The sequence below is a fragment of the Dreissena polymorpha genome, chromosome 8 (assembly GCF_020536995.1).
Source record: "Dreissena polymorpha isolate Duluth1 chromosome 8, UMN_Dpol_1.0, whole genome shotgun sequence".
In the NCBI taxonomy this organism is placed as follows: domain Eukaryota; kingdom Metazoa; phylum Mollusca; class Bivalvia; order Myida; family Dreissenidae; genus Dreissena; species Dreissena polymorpha.
This window is the reverse complement of record NC_068362.1, coordinates 42,676,624-42,704,378: the sequence shown is the minus strand read 5'-3', so window position 1 is coordinate 42,704,378 and position 27,755 is coordinate 42,676,624. Positions and strand designations below refer to the sequence as shown.

Sequence of the window (27,755 nt, the reverse complement as noted above, 5' to 3'; positions counted from 1 at the left end):
AATGATACTATATTATATGACATGTGCTATGTCTTAAAAAAACAACAACAATTAATGTGCACCAAACTACAGAAATGATTCAATTCAATAACACAAACATTATAACCGTGCATAGGCAATTATTAATTCCTGATTAAGTCCTGATCATTAGTGATACACAATCAATGGTTAAAAGATCTGGTGGTACGTTGCATAAAGTTTTCTTTATTCAACAAATTAATTTTTTGCAAAATTTAAATTTGGAATAATCGAACAAATTAAGACATGATTTTGAACCTTAAATCTACTTTTACCAATATAGTTTATTGCTTATAAATAGGTTGTTTATATATTATAGAAACAATTTTATTATAGCTAAATATGCATACAAATAAACAAAATATATTTTTGTTGGTAATAAAAAATCGAAAGCAAAAATTTGAAATAATACACAATTTTGTTCAATAAAAAGCTGTGTATAATTGTTCAACAACAAAGCAGACATGTTTAATGCAAAGCAAGCTGAGTATAAACAACCACGTGTGTATGGAATCCAATCATAAGACATCAGATTTGTTGGGAGTTTTACGGAACCTGGCCGCAGTGAATGCGCGTCAACGACATTTAATGTGGAGCGGTCAACATGAAAACAGCTTTTACAAAACTTGTAAACAATCAACTAAAAGCAACCATTTACAATTGGAAAATAGTCACAATCAATAAACAGCTACAATTCAAAATTAGACACCTTACCAAGCAACAACAAGTCAATAAATAAAAATTAATATATTAACACATATTGCCTCAGTGTTAAAATATACAATGTGATATTGTATGAGAACATGCACTTATAATAGTCAGAATACCAAACTTTTAGCACTGTATGGCCAATTTTGGCAATTTAAATATGACGACTTTTAATTGATGCCATACTGGTGAATCTGGTATAACGCATAGAAATAAACACTGGTGCAAACCATATTTCTTTAGTGATTATTGAATGAATATAGTATAAAGTTTATAGTGTGGAATAATAAAAAAAAAAAAAGATTCAATGTTCTTGTTACGTTGAGAGGTACAATTATACTCTAACAAGGGAGACGAATTTTATTTAGTATATCATAGTTGCTCTCCCTTAAATCGTTCAAATTTCCAGATAATAGTTGCTTAATTATATTAACTGAACAGCTTGACATAAAACAAGGTGTTTCTAATGCTTAAAGTATATTCTTATGTTAATAATCTGATATTCTGCATGTCTTAATTTACTATACAGGTTAATGCGCTCATTCATCCAAAGCAATTCTTTTTCTCTTTTGCCTGATATGAAAATGATGTTTAATATGAAACAATTTTGTACAAATGAATTCAAACAGTGAATGTATCTGTATGAAATGGCAACATTTTATGAATAATGTACAAACAAAAACATTAGCTTTGCAGTTGATCTATTTACAAACGACAAAATAAACTTATATACAGTGACACAGTAATCTGTGTTACGTTATTCACTTATTACATTAGAAAAGCTGGTCGCAAATGTATACATACAAATATTTAAAGCATAATGAACTTTTAATGCTAGAATGCAAATGTCAACACAAATGATGAGCATGTCAGTATATGATACAACAAGAACAATCTACAACCATATCTAGGATCATTATTCATGAAAATAATCACTTTGAAACAAAATTACTTGTAGAGGAATTACTATCATATTTTCAACAATGAAAGCATACTTTTTAAATAATTAAACAAACTCCATTACAATTAAGATGCACTTCTAAATTTTCCTTTATTTAAATTGTTTTTCCATGAATGTGTTCATTAATTATACAATATTATGCATGTACATTCACACATTTTTTATAACGCGCTTAATTATTGTTAATATTAAACAAAGTATCTGTTGTCAATAAATAAATTGATAATAACAGAAGGTTAATATAGTTTGAATAAATCAAATTATTATTTGATATTTTACTATTACATCACTACATGAAATTCTTGATAAAATACTGCCTCAAAAGAGCAAACTGATGATAAATGTGCACAGACAAAATGACAGACATATCAAAATAGAAGCATCACAACTATGATATAGTTCTGATCAATTATTTTACCTAGCACATATTGCTATTTTATAGGTAAAAACTAAAAATAAGCATGTCTTGTTTATACAATAAATAAGTTAAATATTGTCCAAGGTATCAGCATTATTTAAACAAGTTTGTGAAGGCTTAAAATCAATGTTTAAAAAAAACAATTGTAACATATTTTTGTCTGTCTGTTTACGATAATCAGGATAAAGCTATATAGAGTCAGTTTCTGAATACAGACAAAATAGTAGTACTTGCATTATTTTGCTCTTGAAATAAAATGTTACATTACTGCTATTACTGAGTTTCCCATTATCATATTGGTCTATTCACCAATATATAACAAAATACTTAATCATCAAGGTTACTGTCAGTATCATTATACCCATACAATATGAAATGTAGATTTTTCTTCCCATACAATCAGACTGTACACACGAGACAAAGCTGCTGGTCATAGGACATGGCTGGTAAAAACACTTGGCGTGTCGCATGACTTGGCTGGCCACAGAACTAAGCTGATCCTAAAACTTGGCTGATCACAGGACTTGGCTGGTCTTATTGTTCTTTGTCATTCCCTCGTTTTTGTCTTAACAGTGACAGGCGTTTTCCTGCCTTCCCAATATTTCAAGATGAGGAATTCCATCGTAAATGCTCAGGACTGCGGGTCGTTTAAGAAGCAAACGCAGGCACTTATTGACTATCATGCTTAAATTGTATGTATAAATGATCTTCAAAGGCATGCATGGCGTCAATCTAATGACAAGTGCTGTAACAGGCTGTCTTTTTGATTGGCCGGTTTAATTACATCGAATGGGATCTGAAATAAAGGAAGGTATGTTAATGTAAATTTCAGTTCATTATTCTGATTTTGTTACTTAGGAAAGCAGTGAAAAAGAACAAAACTGACATATGGTCTTAAGCTTCTTTGATTTGAATTTATAGATAGGTGGTCCGAGATATATTCCTTAATTATTAAATATTTACGGCAAAATAATATGAACACGTAATGAAAAAAAGTTTTTTATCTCCAATTCAACTAATGTAAAAGGAAGCTGATATAAAATACACAACAGTACACGCCCACATGCTGATTAACATGTTTGGCGAGTTGCATAACAAATTAAAAAATATGTTTTGAGGTTATATATGCCACACAACCTGACAGGCGGACAAACGTTTAGACTGACCAGTGTTCCCTTAAACTGTCTCTGAAAGTAGGTATTTACAAAAAGCCTACACACGTCTCACAAACTCACAAAGGTTCAATGCGCAGGATGTTCACAGGCAGCAGGTCAGGTAACATAGAGAGGAGAAAATCTCAATAAATCAACAGTTGCTGGCTTGAAAGCTGTGACTGTAACTGCATCCAGAAGAAACTTAACGCCTTGATATTCGGGTTGTCTGGAAAAAGTAGATTGTGTGTCAAACTTGACAGATAATTGTGCAAATATGTCAAGCATTATTTGCATTATACAAACAGAGCTCCAGATAAGGTTTTGTGAAATTCTTAAATTACTACCAGATTTTTAAAAAGAATTCTTAACTCTGAAATTTTATTCTTAACGTTACTACTAAGTTTTGGAAAATAATTCTTATTTTTTCTAAATGACCTAAAAATAAATAATAATGGTTATTTTCATGCAAAAAAAATCAAGATAAACATACTAGCAACTTTATTTATACGAGTTCAACAGTGTCGTTTCAGTATTATACAATTTTATTTTTCAAATACCTTCATATGCCCAAACTGTGCTTAGATTGCATGCCTTGGATGAATTTTTACCTATTTCACAATTAAAACGGGTCTCCCCTTTAATCTTTTCAACGATTAGCCATGGGTCTTGTCCCTTCCACTCGTTCAATGTTTTTTTGTGTTTAAGTTTGGACCCGTCGTGTCGCCTTTTTGTTTAGCTTTTCCGACTGTGTCGGCAACTGAACATACAACATCGTATAAGATCTTTTCTATAATGTCTTTCTAAACATTTAACTTCGGCTCACTTTGCGTACAATATGTTAAAAGCGTGTTTTCGGACGCTTTGCAGTTTTTTAGGACGCTCTCTGGGCGCCGCCATTGTTTTTTGACAGATAGACTGTATACGCCGCTTTTATTGGAAAAAATGCGCTTTGTTAAACAAACCCGATAACCATTCTATATAAGCACCGCAAAAATCTTTAATACGCGAAAAGAACTTAATAAAAATCGATACGAACCCATGTTAAAATAATATTCGTAACTTGATTTTGTAATTCTTAATGGTACGACAAGATTTTAAAATAAATACGTAACGGACTTGAAAATAATTCGTAATTACGAAAATACGACCCTTATCTGGAGCTCTGTAGAAATTGTCTTTGTTAACCGTTGCCTTCCATATTGCTAAGCCAACATAAACAGATTTGAACAGAACCAATTTTGTGGCAACAACGTTTCAGAGATGGAAAGCTTCTGAAAGTAATATAGACATTCAATGCAATCATTTCAAATCAACAGAGAATATGTGTTGAGTTAATTAAAGTATATTATTAAACTTTATTTCACAGGTGGTTATAGAGAAACAAATATGTTCACCAGGTGCATAGCAATGGGGGAAAGGGACTTTCTCTTAATCCCCGAGTGTAATAAATATCCTAATATTTCATTTACATTGGCAATACTTAAAAAAATACATGAAATTAGCTCAGATATCATGTCTTTGCGTAATACTGTATTAATGTGGGACCTTAGTCAAGTGGTGGGATGCTGGTCTAGGAATCGAAAGGTCCCCAGGTAGAATTCTGCTCAGACCACAGAACTGTGCATATCAAACAATTAATCCCATTCTTGTTCTATTGGGTACCTGTGAGGGAAATCTGCTGTGGTTGCATACTGTGCAGAATGTAAACAGACGACTAATATCCCAGTGATCTGGTGCCCCAGTGTACGTTTTGCAATGGTTAGGGGACTTACCTATCGAGATGTAGTGGCGGAGTTGGAGTTGTTAGGATTTTTCTCTGTGAACAGAAAACCAGCTCTTTGCACATCACTGACATATGTCCCTGTAAACCAAATAATTAATGCATTTTGAAATAGCATCAGTTATATTGGAGGTCAATCAATGTTGTTAGATTAAATAATATAAGAAATACATTATGTTTGAAGGCTCTTGATACAAATGAGGTATACAATAAACACTTCACACACACAGTTTACTATATTCTGTACACTTGATACAAAATTTTTTCATCCATATCTAACCAATCTGCATTAAGTTACGTGTAACTCCAAAAGAGTTGGACGGACATAAGGAAGAATTGAAGGACAGAGAGAATTCTACAATTCTATACGACCTCCCCCCTGCACCCTTTCAAGGCAATACAAAAAGGCAACTATTATGAATATTTACAATTACGTAATGAATTAAGTTTAAGTTTCCAGCAAGGATAGAGTATTACCGATGTATAACACGCACACACTATTGAAATAAAATTTTGAGTAGTAACACACTGCACATTATACACTGTAAATTACAGGACCAATGTACCTTGTAGAAGAGGTAATATCAGCCCACTTGGCAGGAAAGATTGGAGCCCCAGCTTTAGACTGGCTGCACCTATCCGGGCCCAGCTTACCAGACAGCCTGTTGTTCATCTGGGTAACGATCTATTGCATGGAATCCTGTAGGAACCGGCTCTTAAAACAAAATTCAGGAACTTAAATAAAGAGCTGCGCCATGAGCGCGTGATACGCCCGTCGTTCGCCAATGAAGTAGTAAGGTAATAAATCCATCGAAGGATATTTGAGCTACGGTAGGACATTCAATGAAATCACGAAATTTTGACGAACAAAGTCCCATAACTCTGGAACAACAATTCAGAATTCCGTCAAAAACGAAAGGGGATCAGGGTTTATCAATATTAAGATTGTGTTGAAATTTGAAAAAAAATCCATCGAAGGATATTTGAGCTACGGTAGGACATTCAATGAAATCACGAAATTTTGACGAACAAAGTCCCATAACTCTGGAACAACAATTCAGAATTCCGTCAAAAACGAAAGGGGATCAGGGTTTATCAATATTAAGATTGTGTTGAAATTTGAAAAAAATCCATCGAAGGATATTTGAGCTACGGTAGGACATTCAATGAAATCACGAAATTTTGACGAACAAAGTCCCATAACTCTGGAACGACAATTCAGAATTCCGTCAAAAACGAAAGGGGATCAGGGTTTATCAATATTAAGATTGTGTTGAAATTTGAAAAAAATCCATCGAAGGATATTTGAGCTACAGTAGGACATTCAATGAAATCACGAAATTTTGACGAACAAAGTCCCATAACTCTGGAACGACAATTCAGAATTCCGTCAAAAACGAAAGGGGATCAGGGTTTATCAATATTAAGATTGTGTTAAAATTTGAAAAAAATCCATCGAAGGATATTTGACGTAGCGTACGACATTAACAGACGGACGGACGGACAGACGGACGCTGGGTATACCATAATACGTCCCGTCATAGACGGGCGTATAATAAATATTGAAGGGAATAATTGTATAATGTGCTGAAGTCAATAAAATAATTGTTTTTCTAAAATTAAATAAAATTAACAAGTCTATTACAGCGGATTTTGTAGGCAAGGATAAACTTTTGGTTCAAGGGCTGAATTTCAGCCGAAACGTGGACAAAACTATATTAGATCAATTGCTAATCTGGGATGACACTTTAATAGAACTTAATGTATGTGCAGACTTAATGTATGTGCAGTCTGCACAGGCTAATCTGGGATGACACTTTAATAGGACTTAATGTATGTGAAGTCTGCACAGGCTAATATGGGATGACACTTTAATAGGACTTAATGTATGTGCAGTCTGCACAGGCTAAACTGGGATGACACTTTAATAGGACTTAATGTATGTGCAGTCTGCACAGGCTAATCTGGGATGACACTTAAATAGGGCTTAATGTATGTGCAGTGTGCACGGGCTAATCTGGGATGACAATTTAAGCACATACATGAAGCCTCATATCCCAGAACACCGCTACGATACTACTTATTGTTCTTGTTGCTGCTGCTGCGACTGGGCCATAGACAGAGATGGAGTGAGTCCCGACGCCGAAGTCGCCACCCCAAACCGGAGAATTCCAACAACAACTTTTGTTGAATGGCGTTAATCGCATACTGCTCTCCAGGCCTATGGTTCACATTATTCGAGAACAACATATCGAGGTCAGTCACATTAACGGACGTGTCACGCAACGCCTGCTCTACCTGTTGGATCAGATCGTTTCAGTTCGAGCGACTTGTCCGGTCTAATTTGTCGATGCCCATCATCCAATTATTGCTTAGCGACATCGATGCTGAGACGGAAGTCGAACTCACCAAGGCTCTGCTGTTGGAAGTGTTGATGTAGCCAACATGGGAGGAGATATTGATAGGAGGCTTGGTAGTCTGACGCAAGACGTCTTCATGCTGAATTTCTTAAGCGAGTTGCAGTATTTGTGCAAGAAGGGGGTTGTCATCGACTTTCACTTCAATGACGTTAGTCATGTTTGCTAGTAAAGTTCACTGAAAAGGAAATGAAAAGTAAACTAAAAACGGAAACGGATTGTTTAGTGACACATGAATAAGCCTTGCAACACCTTACTTTACAGACCTGTTTTTTAAATGCCAAACATCGTGCCTATAATTGATATTTAGAATATTGCAAATAATTTTTCACCAATTAGAACTCAGAATAACGTAGTATCAATGTTTTACGCGCACCAACTTGAAATTGGAATTTTTGGGTTTGTAGCAAGGTGTCATATTTATTTTTTGTAAATCAAAAACAGGCATTACTTTAGCAATTTAGAATGTGAGACTGTACACATTTAATTGTGTGACTACAGAACTTTAAATTTGAGACTACATAATTTTAAATGTGATACTCAGCAATTTAAAATGTGAGACAGCACAACTTTAAATGTTACAATCTACATATTTAAGTGTGAGTCTGCACACCTTTTAATGTGACAGTTAATGACTTATACCTGAGACTTAACAACTTTAAATGTGTGACAATACAACTGTATGGCATTTAATAAGAAACAATAGATGTGAGTTCAAAATAGTGATTAAACTTAGTAAAATAAGCAAACGAGAGCTTTGTCACAGACGTGATGAATACCCCCACATGCCGCATTGACACATAATATTTTGCATGTCGTCTTTACAAAAAACAGCGGACACCATGCTCAATTTTTAAAACGCACTTAGTGACCCTTGACCTAGTTTTTCACCCAGAAAGGCCCATGTTCAAACTTGGCCTTAAGATCATCTCCATAAAACTTCAGACCAAGTTTGGTGAAGATCGGATGTAAACTACTTGAATTAGAGAGCGGACACCATGCTGAATTTAAAAATGCACAAAGTGACCCGGTGACCTAGTTTTAGGCCCGGAATGGCCAATGTTCAAACTTGTCCTAGAGATCCTTTAGAAAAAACTTGTGACCAAGTTTGGTGAGGATTGGGTGAAAACTACTTGAATTAGAGAGCGGACACCATGCTGAATGTTAAAAACGCACTAAGTGACCCGTGACCTAGTTTTTAACCCGGCAAGGCCCATGTTCGAACTTGGCCTGGACATCATATAGATACAACTTCTGACCAAGTTTGGTAAAGATCGGATGGAAAACTACTTGAATTAGAGAGCGGACACTTAATACGGACCGACAGACAGACCGACAGACAAGTTCACTCCTATATACCCCCCTAAACTTCGTTTGTGGGGGTATAATTAAGCCAGTTATTGTGATAAAAACTTTAAAATGTGCTATAACTAGGGGCTAGCTCTGTGCAGAGTTCATTTTAACCATTTTTGGATTGGGACAATTCGTAAAAAATCATAGTGTTTTGAATTTAATTGGGAAAATGGTTGTAGCTTTTGCTAAACATAATTTAAAAAAATAGAATAAGTGCTATCAAGATAAATTGCACTAAGGTTCAACTTATAGAGCTGCATAAGAAAACAAACTGAATTTGTAACCTATTCAAACATTGTTTGGGGTCAAACCTTGGATTGAGAACTTTAGTCAGTAATTATGGAAAAAATAATCTGTTTAAGATTAGGAATGGGACTCAATTTTGGCCCCAATTTCGACAAAATGAATAACACTGTATGATCTTACCTGAAGCTCAAGAAGCTGAGCTGAAATGCTGGCCTCGCTGATATTGCCAAAGGCTGAATTTGAGTTCTGATTAACTCGATGTTGAAACCTATCAAAACATTCTTTTTCTTCCGGGAAACCATGAATTGAAAACTTAAGCCAGTAATCATGGATATAGACTTTTTGAGATAAGAATGGGGCTGAATTTCGGCCCCAATTTCAACAAAATAATTAACACTGTAAGGTCTCACCTGAAGTTCAAGAAGCTGTGATGACATGCTGGCCTTGCTGATATTGCTAAGAGATGAGTTTGAGTTCTGCTTTCTTCAGGTTGAGAGTCGAAGGGCGTACTGGACCACTCAACAAAACTGCTGTTATTTTTCAAAGCCTTCTCTTGCATCAATTCAATGCGAGGCCTTTTGGGATTGGAGTGCTAAGTCCGCATAACAAATCCAGACGTGTTCACTTCAAGCACCTTGTTCACAATAGTGGGCGTAATTTGCGTCTGTGGCACATCCCATGGATGTATGGATCTCTTAGTGTTTACAACAAAAGTCTTTACTGCCTTTCTGTGTCGCATGGATGTATTGTGCTCTGGGTGTTAACATCCAAGTCTTTACTGCCTTTCTGTGTCAGCATAGATGTATTGTGCTCTGGGTGTTTCCATCAAAGTCTTTACTGCCTTTCTGTGTCAGCATGGATGTATTGTTCTCTGGGTGTTCACAACCAAGTCTTTACTGCCTTTCTGTGTCAGCATGGATGTATTGTGCTCTGGGTGTTTACATCCAAGTCATTACTGCCTTTCTGTGTCAGCATGGATGTATTGTGCTCTGTGTTCACAGCCAAGTCTTTACTGCCTTTCTGTGTCAGCATGAATGTATTGTGCTCTGGGTGTTCACAACCAAGTCATTACTGCCTTTCTGTGTCAGCATGGATGTATTGTGCTCTGTGTTCACAGCCAAGTCATTAATGCCTTTCTGTGTCAGCATGGATGTATTGTGCTCTGTGTTCAAAGCCAAATCATTACTGCCTTTCTGTGTCAGCATGGGTGTATCTTGTTCTGTGTTCACAGCCAAGTCATTACTGCCTTTCTGTGTCAGCATGGTTGTATCGTGTTCTGTGTTCACAGCCAAGTCATTACTGCCTTTCTGTGTCAGCATGGATATATCTTGCTCTGGGTATTCACAACCAAGTCATAACTGCCTTTCTGTATCAGCATGGATGTATTGTGCTCTGGGTGTTCACAGCATAGTCATTACTGCTTTCCTGTGTCAGCATGGATGTATTGTGCTCTGGGTGTTCACAGCATAGCTATTACTGCCTTTCTGTGTCAGCATGGATAAGTCTTGCTCTGGGTGTTCACTGCATAGTCATTACTGCCTTTCTATGTCAGCATGAATATATCATGCTCTGGGTGTTCACAGCATAGTCATGACTGCGTTTCTGTTTCAGCAAGGATGTATTGTGCTCTGTGTTCACAGCCAAGTCATTACTGCCTTTCTGTGTCAGCATGGGTGTATCGTGTTCTGGGTGTTCACAGCCAAGTTATTACTGCCTTTCTGTGTCAGCATGGGTTTATTGTGCTCTGGGTGTTCCCAACCAAGTCATTACTGCCTTTCTGTGTCAGCATGAATGTATTGTGCTCTGGGTGTTCACAGCATATTCATTACTGCCTTTCTGTGTCAGCATGGATATATCTTGCTCTGGGTGTTCACAGCATAGTCATTACTTCCTTTTTGTGTCAGCATGGATATATCTTGCTCTGGGTGTTCACAGCATAGTCATTACTGCCTTTTTGTGTCAGCATAAATATATCTTGCTCTGGGTGTTCACAGCATAGTCATTACTGCCTTTCTGTGTCAGCATGGATACATCATGCTCTGGGTGTTCAAAGCATAGCCATGACTGCCTTTCTTTTTCAACATGGATGTTTTGTGCTCTGTGTTCACAGTCAAGTCATTACTGCCTTTCTGTGTTGGCATGGGTGTATCGTGTTCTGTGTTCACAGCAAAGTCATTACTGCCTTTCTGTGTCAGCATGGATTTATTGTGCTCTGGGTGTTCCCAACCAAGTCATTACTGCCTTTCTGTGTCAGCATGGATGAATGGTGCTCTGGGTGTTCACAGCATAGTCATTACTTCCTTTCTGTGTCAGCATGAATATATCTTGCTCTGGGTGTTCACTGCATAGTCATGACTGCCTTTCTGTGTCAGCATGGATGTATTGTGCTCTGGGTGTTTACAGCCAAGTCATTACTGCCTTTCTGTGTCAGCATGGATGTATTGTGCTCTGGATGTTAACAACCAAGTCATTACTGCCTTTCTGTGTCAGCACAGATGTATCGTTCTCTGGGTGTTCACAACCAAGTCATTACTGCCTATCTGTGTCAGCATGGATGTATCGCGCTCTGGGTGTTCACAACCAAGTCATTACTGCCTATCTGTGTCAGCATGGATGTATCGTGCTCGAGGTGTTCACAACTAAGTCATTACCGCCTTTCTTTGTCAGCATGGATGTATTGTGCTCTGGGTATTCACAACCAAGTCATTATTGTCTTTTTTGTCAGTAACATTGCCAAAAGTCTGTTCTATTATGATATTTTGGCCGCTGAGAGGACAATCTGGGGCAGTCTGTAACCCTACTGTTGTCCAAACTATCAACAACAGAAGTATCCCACTAGGAAAGCTTACGCTTTTATTGTTCCGTGATTTCCTCCTGTTCAATTTCTGTTTGTTCCATAAAGATTGGAACAAGTTATTGAACTTTTCATTCTTCATGATATTTGTTGTGATGTCCAACAGCAACAACTGACTGTTAGCGTTACCATATCTACTGCTATAACTTTGCGTGTCTGTAACACTTGTCCCTTTCAGGCCCACGCGGAACTCTAGCTTAACAAAACTACCCAGGCTTATGTTTGGAAAACGTGACGCGGACATTGCGTTTGTCAGAACAGAATCATGCTCAGAATTTCCTGCAGAACAGAGTTGTTCAACGATGCTGACTTTTTGAGGCAGGAGGTCAATGGGGAGGAGTTAGAAGTCAAGGGAGGGGAAGTGTCATTCTGGACTGGGGCTCCTGCAGTCATCAATGCTGGTGCTCTGCTGAAAACAACAACAACACAGTGGGTGATAGGAACTTGTAACAAATTATTTTACAATCTATAACAAACTATGCCTCTTGACTGGCTGTGAAGGTTTTCAACAACATGAATTTCTAATCTGGCATTGTATTGGTTCCTTGTCATTAATAGCATGAACATAAATACAATTAAGTCATTTTGTATTAAAACAAGAAAAGTGTTGGCTAATGCTATACTTATCTGTACATTTATATCTATTATCTTTACTACATTTTCAGAGATGTATTTTTATAAGCCAATATGCAGATCACTTATGTTAGAAAGTGTCGTCCCAGATTAGCATGTGAAATTCACATCAGCTAATAAGGGAGGGTACTTTCTGACTAGACTGGATTTTCATAAAGAGGATTATTTGTTCAACAAAAAATACCTTTAAGAGGAAAGTGTTGTCCATTATTAGCCTGTGCGAACTGCACAGGCTTATCTGTGACAACAATTTAAGCTCATGCATTAGGCCCCATTTTTCCGGATATCAAGTATGATGAGCTATGGGTCAGGGGAGTGGTTGGGTCATCCTGGACTGGGGCTCCTGCAGGCTGGACTGGTGCTGTTGCTGGGCCAACTCGATATCAATGGTGGTGCTGTCCTGAAAACAACAGCACAGTGGGTGATGTGAACTTGTAAAAAATGTTTATATTACAATCTATATGAAACTATGCCTCTTGATTGGTTGTGAAGGTGTTTACCGGGTAATAGGCAAAATTTCCTTCTAATAATTTCTAATCTGGCATTTCATTGGTTTATTGTCCTCAATAGCACGAACATTAATATAATCAAACCATTTCATATTAAAACATTGTTGGTTAATAATACACTGTATACCAACCTGTATATTCATAATGATGTAATTTCATTAGCCAATATGCAGCTCCTAAATATTACAAACAGTCGTCCCAGATTAACATGTGAAGTCCACACAAGCTAATCAGGAAGGACACTTTTTGACTGGATTTTCATAAAGAGGATATTTCTTTTCAACAAAAATACCTTAACATATGAAATTGTTGTCCCAAATATGCCTGTGTGGATTGCACAAGCTAATCTAGGACAACGACAACAATTTAAGCACATGCATTAAGCCCCATTTTAAAGAAGTTTTTTTCCTGTATAAAAACAAAAAATAATAGAAAATCATCTTCTTAACATTGTTTCTAAATTGTACTCATTATATGTATCACTTTACTTTTCCATATATTGTACTGCTCATATACATTGGATTTAAATTATGTTATAGGCCACTTGCCCTTAAAGACTACACACTGACAACACTAGTTTGCCCGTTCTTTGGTGACGCCTAAAAATCCACATTTTCACAGTAACCAAAACCAAGAAATCATTTTTTTCCAAGTAAATTGCTATCATAAACTTTGTTTGATATGTTGAGGGAAAACACAAGTTTCTGAAAACATATTACCCAATTGCCCACAAACCCAAATCCGATCACAGGACGTGTTTTGTGTCATGTTTTGTATCATCCTTTGACCCATTCATTTTGTGAAAGAAAAATGATTTTCGAATTTTAATTATAGTGAAGAAATGAGTAGCAAACTTCTTAAAATTGCGAAAATTCTAGTCACAAACTTCTTTAAATTGTGACGCACAAAACTCTCAAATTTGAAAAAAAACTGCGATTCCATAAAAAGGAAAAAATAGCCCAGAATCATGCCCCTTCCAGAAAAACTACAACTTTAAAAAAGGCACTGACTGATGAAACAGATGCAAAATATTGGTCAACAATTCAAGCTAGAGAATGGAATTCTACACCCCTGATCCTGGAAAATCATTTATATTAGTCGGCATAACACTTGGAGGTTTTTAAAAAAAAAACACTTTTTTGTGGACATGTAAATTCGTGCATTACTTGTTGAAAAAAAACAACACGAATTTACTTGGATCATTTTGTTATGTGTTTGAGTAAATTTCGTGGATCAGTAAACCCACGAAATCAACATTAATTAATGTACCACAAATTATAACAAATTTACAGTACTTAATCAACATGTTTTGAGAAATGTGTTTGACAAGATTTATTGTATTTATTTTTAATTTAAATTTATGATTGTTCATTAAGAACAATAATTTTGATTTATTTTAGTCCGGTGTATTCCTTAGTTTAAATACAATGCAAACACTAATTGCTGAATAAAGTCGAAACCCAATGACTCTAACTTGCCTGGACTGACAACAAAAGTTTTAGCCATCCAGAATTCGATCCAACCGATCTGAATATGCTTATGTTTATTAACATAAATCTGCAATAGATTTACATCTCCAGTTGAAGAGTATTCATACTGCCTAATCCCCGTACTACTTTCTTCTTTTGAATCAGTAAGAACAGAATTTATATACTTGACATTTTTAAGTAATCACTATTTTAAAACAGTAACACAAACAATCAAACAATGATATTATGTAAGGAATAACGCTAAGAAACAAAGCAATATATAAGCATTATATGCACATCGCCCAAGTATTAAACAACACATGTATTACTTTATTTGCATGTGTTTTTATTTAAGAATGACATATTTGACGCATAGATACAAAATTGTCTATTCCTTCAAGTTGACATATTATAACTGTTACTCTAACTAATATAGTATAACTTTATTTTGTATAATCATAAACTGTATATTTTGTAAACACTGTATGCTTGCTTTGTCCACTTGGGCTTTTGGCCTTCTGGATGGATTGTTTAATAAACCATATTGTGATGCAGCCGTTCCAGCCATAATATTATAGCATCTACAAAAACGCCAGATTGTCATCTTTTACTAAAATCAATTAACGATTGAGTCAATAACATGTTTGAAATTATAGGGAGCCTTTAATCAAGTCCTCATAATCAAGTAACAGCTTTATGCGACCCTAGGTGCGTAAGAGCCAGGCAAACAAAACAACGTGAAAATTGTGACGGGGACTTAAAAAAAAAATGAGACATTAATCCGACCCCAGCAAATTTGAGCCAGTTGACATAAATGTATATGAATATTTAGCAATACAAAAATAGATGCTTCGAGGATAGTCCGAGCAAACCGGAATAACGAGCCAAGCGAGTTTGAGGGAACAGGTTTTGACTGTATATTATAATTTTTAGAAAATTACTATTCTGCTAATTTGTGAACAAGTCAAATTTCATAATTCATATATCATTAAAAATTAATACATTTTTATTGTATTTATTATTGCATTTTATGTTCATTCTTTCTTTATTTAAATAAATTAAGTTTCCACAATTATATAAGAATTAGTTGTCTAGTTTGGATGCTCGTTTACAAAAAAATATAGATATATTTAGACTTCACCCCTGTGAGAAAAATTAAAATAGCACAAGAGCCATTCAATTTTAAGTGCTCTGAATTCAATCACACATTGCTTACATTAGTATCTCTTAACAATTATTTTTAATTTGCATTAACATAAACACCAGTGTCCTAATAACCACTTTTTTAATCATATTGTTTGTTATACAAAATTTTTTCTCATAAGAATGTATAAGTACAATCCTTAAACGGACTTAACTTTAGCATCGCTCTTTAAAAACGGGACTTAATGAATGTGTATAGTGTCTTCCCACATAAGCCAGTGGAGTCCTCATAGGCTAACCTGAGACGACACTTTTTTTTACTAAGACTTGATTATTGTTAAGAAACAAGAGATGTGTTCGTCAGAAACAAAATGCCCCCTACTGCGCCGCTTTGAAATAAAATTTATATTTATCATTTGGCAGGTAATAGAAATAATCTCACTTTAAAGCTTATTACTTAATTCCCTTGGATTTTGTTTTTCACCTTCATCATTGAAGGATGGCCTTGACCTTTCACCACTCAAAATGTGCAGCTTCATGAGATACACAATCATGCCAAATGTCAAGTTTCTATCTTCAATATTGCAAAACTTATGGCCAATGTTAAAGTTTTCGGACCGACGACTGACAGACAGACAGATGGACTGACAGTTCAACTGCTATATGCCACCGTACCGCGTGGGGGGGGGGGGTTCTGTAGACAGTCAAAAATGACCAAGTCAGACATCGCTGACCAGCAAGGCCTGTGGTTTATCAAAGAGATCATTGCCACAGTTCATCATGTATCTATGTACATAAGTCCACATGTAAGTAATGAAACCAACCATTCACAAATTAGTACAGGAAAGAAATGATATTTATATCATTTAAAAACAAGAGCTGTCACCATAGGATGACTTATGCCCCCTTTAAACGCTTGATAGAAGTTATGAGCTTTTTTCGAAACCTAAACGCGGACCCTAAGTTCAAAGTCAAGGTCCAAGGGTCAAAATTTGTGTGCGTATGGAAAGGCCTTGTCCATATACACATGCATACCAAATATGAAGGTTATATCTCAAGGGACATAGAAGTTTTGGGCATTTTTCAAAACCTAAATGCAGATTTTGAAACCTAAACGCGGACCCTAACTTCAAGGTCAAGGTCACAGGGGTCAAAATTTTTGTGCGTATGGAAAGGCCTTGTCCATATACACATGCATACCAAATATGAAGGTTATATCTCAAGGGACATAGAAGTTATGAGGATTTTTCGAAACCTAAACGCAGATTTCGAAACCTAAACGCGGACCCTAAGTTCAAGGTCAAGGTCACAGGGGTAAAATTGTTTGTGCGTATGGAAAGGCCTTGTCCATATACACATGCATACCAAATATGAAGGTTATATCTCAAGGATCATAGAAGTTATGAGCATTTTTCGAAACCTAAACGCAAAGTGTGACGGAAAGACGGACAGACAGACAGACGGACAGACAGAGGGACAGTCGATCACTATATGCCCCCTTTTCTTCAAAAGGGGGCATAAAAAATCTTTGACAAATCAATTGTTTAAGTTAAAAATAAACAAAATACAAAATCTGTACAGTAACTGTGAAAATAACTTAAATTCTTGGTAGGGAAATATATATTATCTGAGATTTATTATTATATAAATTACTTCCCTTGAAAATAATTGTCTCTGTCAAATCTCTATTTTTAGTAGCAATTAATTATAAACCACTACCGTGACTGTAGATTCACAGGTAACCTTAACATACCTTAGATATTTGTATGCCAAAAAGTGTCATTGTGTGCTTGGCTTGACCATAAAATGTCATTTTGATTATACTTCAGTTGTATGGTTTCATATTATTATATATAACAAGCAAATTCGTTGAATTGATATCCCCCGCCTATATGCTTCTGGACACAAGAGTATTATATTTGACACTCAAACAAGCATTTTTTCAAGATACAAAGGGCCATAACTCCGTTATTAAAAGATGGTGTACAATGCCATTTGGCGTGCATTATCCTCTTATCCATATATATACTCATACGAAGTTTCAATGAAATACGCCAAAGCACTTCCAAGATATGGCTCCGGACACAAAAGTGACAGACGGACGGACAGACGGACAACGCCAAAGTAATATCTCTCCGCCTCTAGCGCGGGATATATACTCATACCAAGTTTCTATGAAATCCGCCAAAGCACTTCCAAGATATGGCTCCGGACACAAAAGTGCCTATAGTAAAAAGCATTTTTTTCAAGATACAAAGGGCCATAACTCTGTTTTTAACAGATGGTGTACAATGCCATTTGGCGTGCATCATCCTCTTATGCATATATATACTCATACGAAGTTTCAATGAAATCCGCCTAAGCACTTCCAAGATATGGCTCCGGACACAAAAGTGCCTGTAGTAAAAAGCATTTTTTCAAGATACAAAGGGCCATAACTCTGTTTTTAACAAATGGTGTACACTGCCATTTGGCGTGCATCATCCTTTTATGCATATATATACTCATACGAAGTTTCAATGAAATCCACTAAAGCACTTCCAAGATATGGCTCCGGACACAAAAGTGTCGGACGGACGGACAGCCGGACGGTCGGATGGACAACGCCAAAACAATATCCCTCCGCCTATGGCGGGGGATAATAATTAACGCCCTTCAAAGCTTATTACTTCCCTTAGATTTGTATTTTCGACCTTAGACCTTGAAGGATGACCTTGACCTTTTACCATGATTTGTTTGTCAGAAACACAATGCCCCCTACTGTGTCGCTTTGATATTTAGTATTTAAAAAATATTTGGCAGGTCAGATAATTATCTTCATTAAAGCTTATTACTTTCCATGGGTTTGTATTTTTTAACTAGACCTTGAAGGATTATTTTGACCTTGAAATTTTACCACTCAAATGTGCAGCTCCATGAGGTACACTTGCATGCCAAATATCAAGTTGCTATCTTCAATATTGCATAGTTATGGCCAATGTTAAATTTTTTTTTTCTGACGGACAGAGAGACTGACATACTGACTGACTGACGGACAGTTCAACTGCTATATGCCACCCTACCGGGGGCATACAAATTCCCTTTAAACGAACATTTCCTCAAAAGCGGAAAGTATCATCCTATATTACTCTGTGTGCCCACTGCACAGGCTATTCTGTAGATGGCACTAAAATGCATTAAGCACTATTATCCCGGAACAAGGCTCACCTGGTATTATCTTGTACAACTCGTTAACAGACTGCAGGGGTACTTACTTTAAGCCTCATTCTTAGAAAACAGGGCTTTATAAATTGTGCACTAAGTTTTGTCCTAGATTAGCCTGTACAGCCACACAGGCTAGTAAGGTACAACACTTTCCGCTAGACAGATTTTTTTTAAAGAAGAGACTTCCTATATACGAAAAATTCCGTAAATGCGGAAAGTATCGTCCCTGATTTGCCTGTACAGACTACACAAGCTAATCTGGGACCACACTTTACGCACATGCATTTAGTCCCCGTACAGACTACACAGGCTAATCTGGGACCATACTTTATGCACATGCATTTAGTCCCCGTACAGACTACACAGGCTAATCTGGGACCACACTTTACACACATGCATTTAGTCCCTGTGCAGACTACACAGGCTAATCTGGGACCACACTTTACGCACATGCATTTAGTCCCTGTACAGACTACACAGGCTAATCTGGGACCACACTTTACGCACATGCATTTAGTCCCTGTACAGACTACACAGGCTAATCTGGGACCACACTTTACGCACATGCATTTAGTCCCATTATCCCAGAGGAAGGCACATATGTTTCCTGAACAAACACTCAACAACAGACTGTAAGCAGAATTAACTTAAGTTTTGAGATAAGGAAGGGGTCCTTCTAATAGGGAAAATCTCGGTGTTTTGACCACAAATTGGGTCATTGGTATTGTTGGTTTTTTGCTTACATATACTATACAATCGAGAATAAGCGTTTTTCAATATTGTATTTAATAAGGTTCAATAAATAGAGTTGGGTTGAGATATAAACTTGGTATTGTGATAAATTTCTTTTACTTAACCTTCAATTGGGAATTTTAGGAAGTTGTTTGGGAAAAATACATAGTTCAAGCATTTGGTAAGGGGCCGATTTTGGCCCCTATATTTGACAAAAAAAAACAATAACACAGTATACACATCAAGAACTTAACACCTCCTCGAAAACAGGCTCTATAAGATCAAGGCATTCAAAGCTTAACTAAATATCTCACATCTTTATACAAACTCAACGCCCACATGGGGATGAAAGAAACTCTTGTGGTGTTGTGTTACTGAGGTTTCTGTATCGGTAAGTTGGAAAGCAACAAGCTGAAGAATGTTTTGAGTTATTAATCCTCAAGTAAATGAAGTCGTGCTGTAAACACGCTATATAAAAGAAAAGACTCAATTTTAACTTGGGGGGTATAATGTGGGGTGGGGTAATTTATTAGATGATGCTAAAACAAAACAAAAATTGGGGGGGGGAGGTTTGGGGGGGGGGAGAGGTTTGGGGGGGTACGGGGGGATGAGTGGGGTGGTTGAGTGTGGTAATTTATAATATGATGTTTAAAACAAATAATAAAAAAAAATGGGGGGGAAAGGTTTGGGGGGGGGGGGGGGGGAAGGGATTCTGGGTAGGGGCGTGGGGTATTGTTTGGGTGGAAACCTTTGTCATTCAGGTATGTGTTGTTTTGTCAAAGTAATAATAAAATGTGATCATAAATAAAGAAGTTATGGCAATTTAAGCAAAATGTTCAATTATCTAAGTGTAAAAGGGGCCATAATTATGTCAAAATGCTTGATACAGTTGTCTGCTCTTGTTTATATGTTGGGGTCATGTTGGTAAAGAAGTATGCAAAATATGAAAGCAATATGTCAAAGGATATAGGAAAATATTTGGGGTAGTACGCAAAGTTTAACATAGATTTATCAATAATATGCATATTCTAAGTATAAAAGGGGCAATAATTCTGTCAAAATGCTTGATACAGTTGTATGCTCTTGTTTTTAGGTTAGGGTCATGATGGTAAACAAGTATGCAAAATATGAAAGCAATATGTCAAGGGACATTGAAAATATTTGGGGTAGTACACAAACTTTAACATTTGCTGAATATTCTAAGTGGAATAGGGGCCATAATTATGACAAAATGCTTGATAGAGTTGTCTGCTCTTGTTTATAGGTTGGGGTCATGTTGATAAACAAGTATTCAAAATATGAAAGCAATATGTCAAGGGACAATGAAAATAATTGGGGTAGTACGAAAACTTGAACATTTGCACGCTAACGGAAACAGAGACGGCACGGAAATGGAAACGCTGACGCTGGGGTGAGTAGGATAGCTCCACTATATATATTTCATGTACATGTATAATAGTCCATCTAAAAATTGTTTTCCCGCATAGATACCCATAATCGCGTCTTGATTGATTCCTTAATACATCCGTATGAAACCATACTTTTTATCTATTACTGCCAACTTACTACTTTTACCGTTGTTACTCATTACCCGATAATCCTGTATAATCCATTATTAAAAGGACATTCTGATAAATATTTACGATAAAAGTGCTCAAAATTTTCAAGAAACACAAACATTCACCATTTGTTGTCAAATATTGGCATATATGTTACTGTGTAAAGATGTGATAAAAAACGACCAATCGGGGCGTTTTTTTCCACTAAACATGAGTAAATTGCCTGACGTGATGTTCCCCTTTTTTTGCATTATAATTATTATATCTCAATCATATTTCAATTAGATCTAACAATGTATGTACTATCATAAAATGATTTTATTCGTATAATTTGATAAATTAGAAAGAATGATATTAAATTAGTTTTTCCCAAATCAATTGACTTTTCACAGGAAAATATTCCAAAACCACAATGGCATTTTTTCCTCGAAATGACAGAAAAGGTTTGACAATTTTTTTAAGGTCTATGTTACCTTCTGCGTAGTCAGGTCATCCTTGTCCACCACATCCTCAGCATCGTTGTCCTGACTCAGCAGCGACTGTAGCAGCAGAATAGCTTGATGTATTTCTTGTATGCATATTTAGGACTAAACAAATTTAAAAAAAATGCAATTTACACACACACGTTTATATAAACGTAATGAAAATCAATAACAAATGTTCAACAGCATAAAACATGGCAAATTAATAAATCTTTCATCAAGTGTTACCTTTCTGTAAACATTGCGGTAAAATATCAATATATACTCATCCAAAGATTACTTAAACAATTTCATATTTTATAAAAAAAGTATTCATCCATATACATTTCTTACATGGCATGGTGTTTATAGAAATGAAAGTCTAAAAATAGCCTCAGTTGCTATGTACATGTGCATCTTTGTACAAATATTACATGTTCAGTTGTAATGCTTTGTTTTTTCATGCAAGAACTTTAGATTACAATAACTAAATTTAAGGACCATAATGACACAAACTTTATGACAACATAACATAACATAATATTCATTAGATCTAATGTTTAAACAAAAACCCTCACATTGTGTAATCAGATAACAATATGTGCACAAAAATTATTTGTATCTTTAACTACACACACAATGTTGTATTGTTACATCACACACTACTATGTTCGTATGCTAACCAACATATTGTCATTGAAATACTAATCACTAATTACAACAGCTAATACATACATGTACACACTATTCCACTCTGAACACCATGATGTTGTCCCCCAGCTGCTGTCCCACAATGATGGACGATGTTGTGCTGCTGTAGCAGACTGACATTGGACCCCACACTCCATCCTCCTTAGTAGCCAGCGTAGCCAGCTTACTCTCTCCCTCCCAGCCCACCTGTAGTACAGTGTTGGACAGGTATCCACAGACCAGCACTTGGCCTGCAGGGGTCACATGTAGACCATATGAGCCCCATAGTGCTGGCTCTGTGTATGTAGCCAGGAGTGTGCCATCCCTGGCCAGGGTGAGAAGCTTGGGCTGGTTCCAGCTGCTGATGATGTACAGCCTGTCTCCTGTGGTACTCACAGCACACTTGTCTACTGCAAAACAGAGTAACATCAAGATATTGAATTACTGTAAATGTTAAATAATCTTATTAAACATACTGCAGTGATATTGTATTACGCATATGTTGCTATAAAGAGGCCTTTACACATCTAAAATATATGCATACATTTCAATGATTCAATAGTTAAGCGTGACAATAAACTTCAGTACCAGAGCTATTGTGTTAACGTTTGACATGTTGAAATGCGACTGTTGAGTAAGATATGAATTGAAGCAAAACAAGTACACAGATGGAAACAATTACACATACTGAAACAATTGCACAGTTCTATCAACAGGTAAACATATTGTACATGTACAATCATTTAACAACCACAAAATTAAGACAGGGTCAGAAAGTGTCTCTCTCCCAGGAACTCAGTTTCTATTTATAGACATGCCATGTAGTGACAGTCAAAATACTTCATTACTCATGATTATAAATCAATATTTCTGAATCTTGTTTTGGCTACAATGTACTGTAGCATTCAAAGGGCACATTTGAATTATAGAACAAATATTTTATAATACATCAGCAGGTTTTCTGCTATTACATCTGAATTTTATTTTATTATCATCTCACAAAGTATATATCTATAATTTATATGATTAGTTTTTCAAAATAACAAGATAAAGGCCTAATGGGTCAATATCTGTTGATTAAAAAATAAATCCTAATTCGGTTCATTTATTGAATAAAAATTCCCAAATTTGTATTGTATGAATTTAAAATAACACAATTTGACTAGACTCCTTTTCCCACAATGGCTAGACAAATCCCTGTACATAATACAAATGTTATCAGGATGGATTCACCATTATTCTTACCTGTATTATAATCCAAATCTTCATAGAGTCTGCAGATCAGTTTGCCACTCAGCGTGTATTTGTACAGTTCTTCACCAGAAGTGACAAAAATGTCTCCTTGGTGATGGACAATCCCTGTACATTCATGTTGTAACTGAAACTTCCTGCCAAGAACAAGCTTTACCTGGTTGACAGTGATAAACTGGACCTCATGTATGTAGCTAGTATTCACAGCCACTGCAACCTCACTCGGTGTGATCAAACAAATGCCAAATGGCCGAGCATTTACATCCCAGTGACTCACCACCTGGTACTGCTGGCTCAGAAGCTTGACTCTCTTATTATTGTAGTCTGTAACCAGGACCTGTCCATCTGGGAGAGCACATATGCCTGAGATACCACATGTAACTGAATCACTTGGTATTCTCACATTGTACTCAGACTTCCCCTGGACCTTAAACACCTTGCCTGACTTTCCAAGCAGAGTCAATGCCTGCTGTATGATATGTTTACATTTTATGCTGGCTATAAGGCAGAGCTCCTCATTATCTCCAATTTTCTGAACGATTTCAAGTAATTGTAACAAGTCACTGTGAAGACTGGTGCATTTATGAACGGAACTTGTAACTGACCCTTTTATGCTTATAACTTCATCTTTCATCTCGTTAAGTTCCTTCGCAGTAATATTATCAAATTCATTCACGATAGAGAGAACACTCCTACACATCTCTTCTTTTAAATATTGCTCATTTCCGCCTGATGTACCCACAGAATTATTATCACATTCATCTATATAAGTATTTAAATTGCCACACATTTGTTCTATCATAACTTCCCTATGTTCCTTGTATGTTCTCTGCAATGACTGAATGCTGGCCTCTTGACTGATCTGCAGGGTTTTAATTTCCCCCATAACAGTTTCCAGCTCCACTGACAACCCCTCCAGGCCAGTGGGCTGCGAGTTGGTCAGCTCCAAAATCTGGGTCACTTTACTGCACTGGCTGAAATAAACAATTAATGCATGTACATACTAAGGAATAGTAAGTGATATTATGTATTACTTCAAACAAGAATAAAGTGTTAAATAAAAACATACATGGACAATAACTGAACGCTTCTTGGGCCTAATATGGGGTATATAGATTTGCACTTATCCATCCATCTGCCTGACTTTTTTGTTGTATATAACTCAATATGTATTCCTGCAACTTAACAAGTACAGTAACCAGGCATGTGAGCTAATGTGCACCTCTATATTTTGTTTCTGTTGTTTTCATCATAATTGTAGTTATGTCTCCTATTTAGACAAAAATGCCATTTTAAAATATGTGTAGAGTGTAAAATGAACAAGGGCTGTTTGTTAAACATGCATGCCCCCCATAAGGGCTGTCAGTTGTAGTGGCAGCCATTGAGTAGATACGTTTTCTGTCACTGTGACCTTGACCTTTGACCTAGTGACCTTAAAATCAATAAGGGTCATCTGCGAGTCATGATCAATGTACCTATGAAGTTTCATGATCCTAATCGTAAATGTTCTTGAGTTATCATCCGGAAACCATTTTATCTAAGTTGAGTTACCGTGACCTTGACCTTTGACCTAGTGACCTGAAACTCAATAGGGGTCATCTGCGAGTCATGATCAATGTACCTATGAAGTTTTATGATCCTAGGTATAAGCGTTCTTGAGTTATCATCCAGAAACCATTTTTCTATTTCGGGTCACTATGACCTTGACCTTTGACCTAGTGACTTGAAAATCTATAGGGGTCATCTGCGAGTCATGATCATTGTACCTATGAAGTTTCATGATCCTAGGCAAAAGCGTTCTTGAGTTATCATCCGGTAACCATTTAACTATTTCGGGTCACCATGACCTTGACCTTTGACCTAGTGACCTAAAAATCAATAGGGGTCATCTGCGAGTCATGGTCTCATGATCCTAGGCATAAGCGTTCTTGAGTTATTATCCAGAAACCATTTTACTATTTCGGGTCACCATGACCTTGACCTTTGACCTGGTGACCTGAAAATCAATAGGGGTCATCTGCGAGTCACGGTCAATGTGCCTATGAAGTTTCATGATGCTAGGCATAAGCGTTCTTGAGTTATCATCCGGAAACCATTTTACTATTTTGGGTCACCTTGACCTTTGACCTGGTGACCTCAAAATCAATACTGGTCATCTGCGAGTAATGATCAATGAACATATGAAGTTCCATGATCTTAGGCCTAAGCGTTCTTGAGTTATCATCCGGAAACCATCTGGTGGACGGACAGACGGTCGAACGGACGGACAGACTTACGGACGGACTGACATGTGCAAAACAATATACCCCTCTTCTTCGAAGGGGGGCATAATTGTATTGCTACTAGAGGACTAACACTTTACATAAATATTTATCACTGTGTAATTTTACCCACATGCATAGTTTGGTATGTCTTTTTTCAACATACCCAGAGTTATGACCCCTGTTTAGCAAAGAAAGCACATTTAAAATTGTATTGTGAGTAACTCAAAGAGTACAGCTGATAGAGGGATGAACTATCCTTAAAGTATTACCCAGCATGTGAAATTATGCACTTGATATTTTTTTCAAGTTTTTTTTTTACATAAGAAGAGTTGTGACAGTCCCTTTTACCAAACGATAATATTTTTTCAATTGTGAGAATCGTTACTCAAATAGAGGGATACTTCTGCAGTAACATATTAATCGTCAGGTTAACTTGTGCAACTCCATGTTTGTTCATAATTTTAAGACAATATATTTGTGCAGTTGTGGGACAGATTGGATTGTAGAGGTATCCATGTACTCAGAACAATGTTCTAGTTGTTTATACTGTTTTCAATTTTAATATTGTAAACCTTGACCACACTATCAATAATAACAAATGCAAGAAAAGAGGCATGACTTATAATTTATGTATATTCCCAAACATTTTTAAATAAGCCATCGATGAAAGTCAATAAATTGTTCACAACCACCTGTCTTAAGTGGATTAAAAGTCAATGAATGAAAGCATTTAATAAGGGCAGTACTGTAATATATCCGTAGAATGTGCAATGTTCCTACAGTGTGTTATCATAATTGAAAATCTGTTTAAAATATTGTTATGATTGGTATAACAGGTACTTAAACTGACTGTGACACCTTTATACATGTAATTTCATGTTATAAGCTTCTGTGACCTTTCACCTATTGACCTAAACATGGATTTACCTCTTAATCTTCCGCGATGTAAACATAAAAGTCAAAGTATTCCCTAGATATCATGTGGAAACAATTTGTCTACAGACCAACCGACAAATGGACCAAAGGACAGATGCAAAGCAAAATAACCCTGCTTCTTAAAAGAGGGTCTTCTATTTCATAAAGTCTCAGCATGAACAATCAAGCCTGTGATGAGTGGCTTATTATGACATGCAACCTCATGGTCTGCTATGTCCCAATATATTGTGTTGTTATGTTACCTATTGTGATTACTTTGCTTTTGTTCTTGTCACATGATCTATTAGTGGAAAAGAAAAGACGTCATTGTAAATTGTTTTAAAGGAGGATCCGAGAGATTGGTTTATTGTTTATTTATATGTGATATTGAAATACCATACAGTAGCAAGCCTTAGTGGCAATGACGTGTTTTTTTAAATTGGGATATATGAATAATAATTTTGCAATTTACTTTATACTACACAAAATAAGAAAAATTACAACTTTTTTAAAATTTGTCAAAAACATACTTTAATTGTATTCGCATTATTTGCATTATTTGCAAAAAAATGGTTAAATGGCAGCAAAGCAAGAGCCAATCGCTGTTCAAGAGCGTTTTTCACATTCAAAATGTTAATTTCCTAATGTTAATGAAATCCAAGATACAAAACATGTTTATGATTATATTACACACATTTTTTTACAGTATTAAAAGTGTACTTAATATTGAACACAGTGGACTGCACATTTTCAACAAATATACACACATTTGCTTTTCTAAATTATGCAAATAAAAACAAAGGTTTAAGAATTTTTGTGGGTTTTATTTCCTTTAAAGTCACATAATATCCACCGCATGAAATGTTTGTAAAAAGTTTATGTTTTTTAAATCACATAATAGTGTTAGTAGATATAAAGAATAACAGGTTACTGCTTGATCTTTTTGTAATATATCAGGCAAGGCTTAGAATAATATAACGGCGAGGCTTGCCGCGCCGTTATTTTATTCTTGCCGA

General features: G+C 36.1%; 2 long non-coding RNA genes across 2 annotated transcripts; both read right to left on the bottom strand.

The window, feature by feature from the left end:
* Positions 1 to 211: 211 nt before the first annotated feature.
* LOC127841712 (uncharacterized) lies at positions 212 to 11,503 on the bottom strand. The gene is made up of 6 exons (XR_008031274.1): positions 9,466 to 11,503; positions 7,338 to 7,634; positions 5,606 to 5,754; positions 5,032 to 5,120; positions 3,341 to 3,485; positions 212 to 2,901 (listed from the first exon to the last, which is right to left on the bottom strand). It is a non-coding gene; the product is annotated as an uncharacterized LOC127841712 (long non-coding RNA).
* Positions 11,504 to 11,534: 31 nt separating this feature from the next.
* Positions 11,535 to 22,698, bottom strand: LOC127841719 (uncharacterized). The gene is made up of 4 exons (XR_008031282.1): positions 22,355 to 22,698; positions 21,632 to 21,697; positions 12,727 to 12,942; positions 11,535 to 12,318 (listed from the first exon to the last, which is right to left on the bottom strand). It is a non-coding gene; the product is annotated as an uncharacterized LOC127841719 (long non-coding RNA).
* Between the last annotated feature and the right edge of the window lie 5,057 nt (positions 22,699 to 27,755).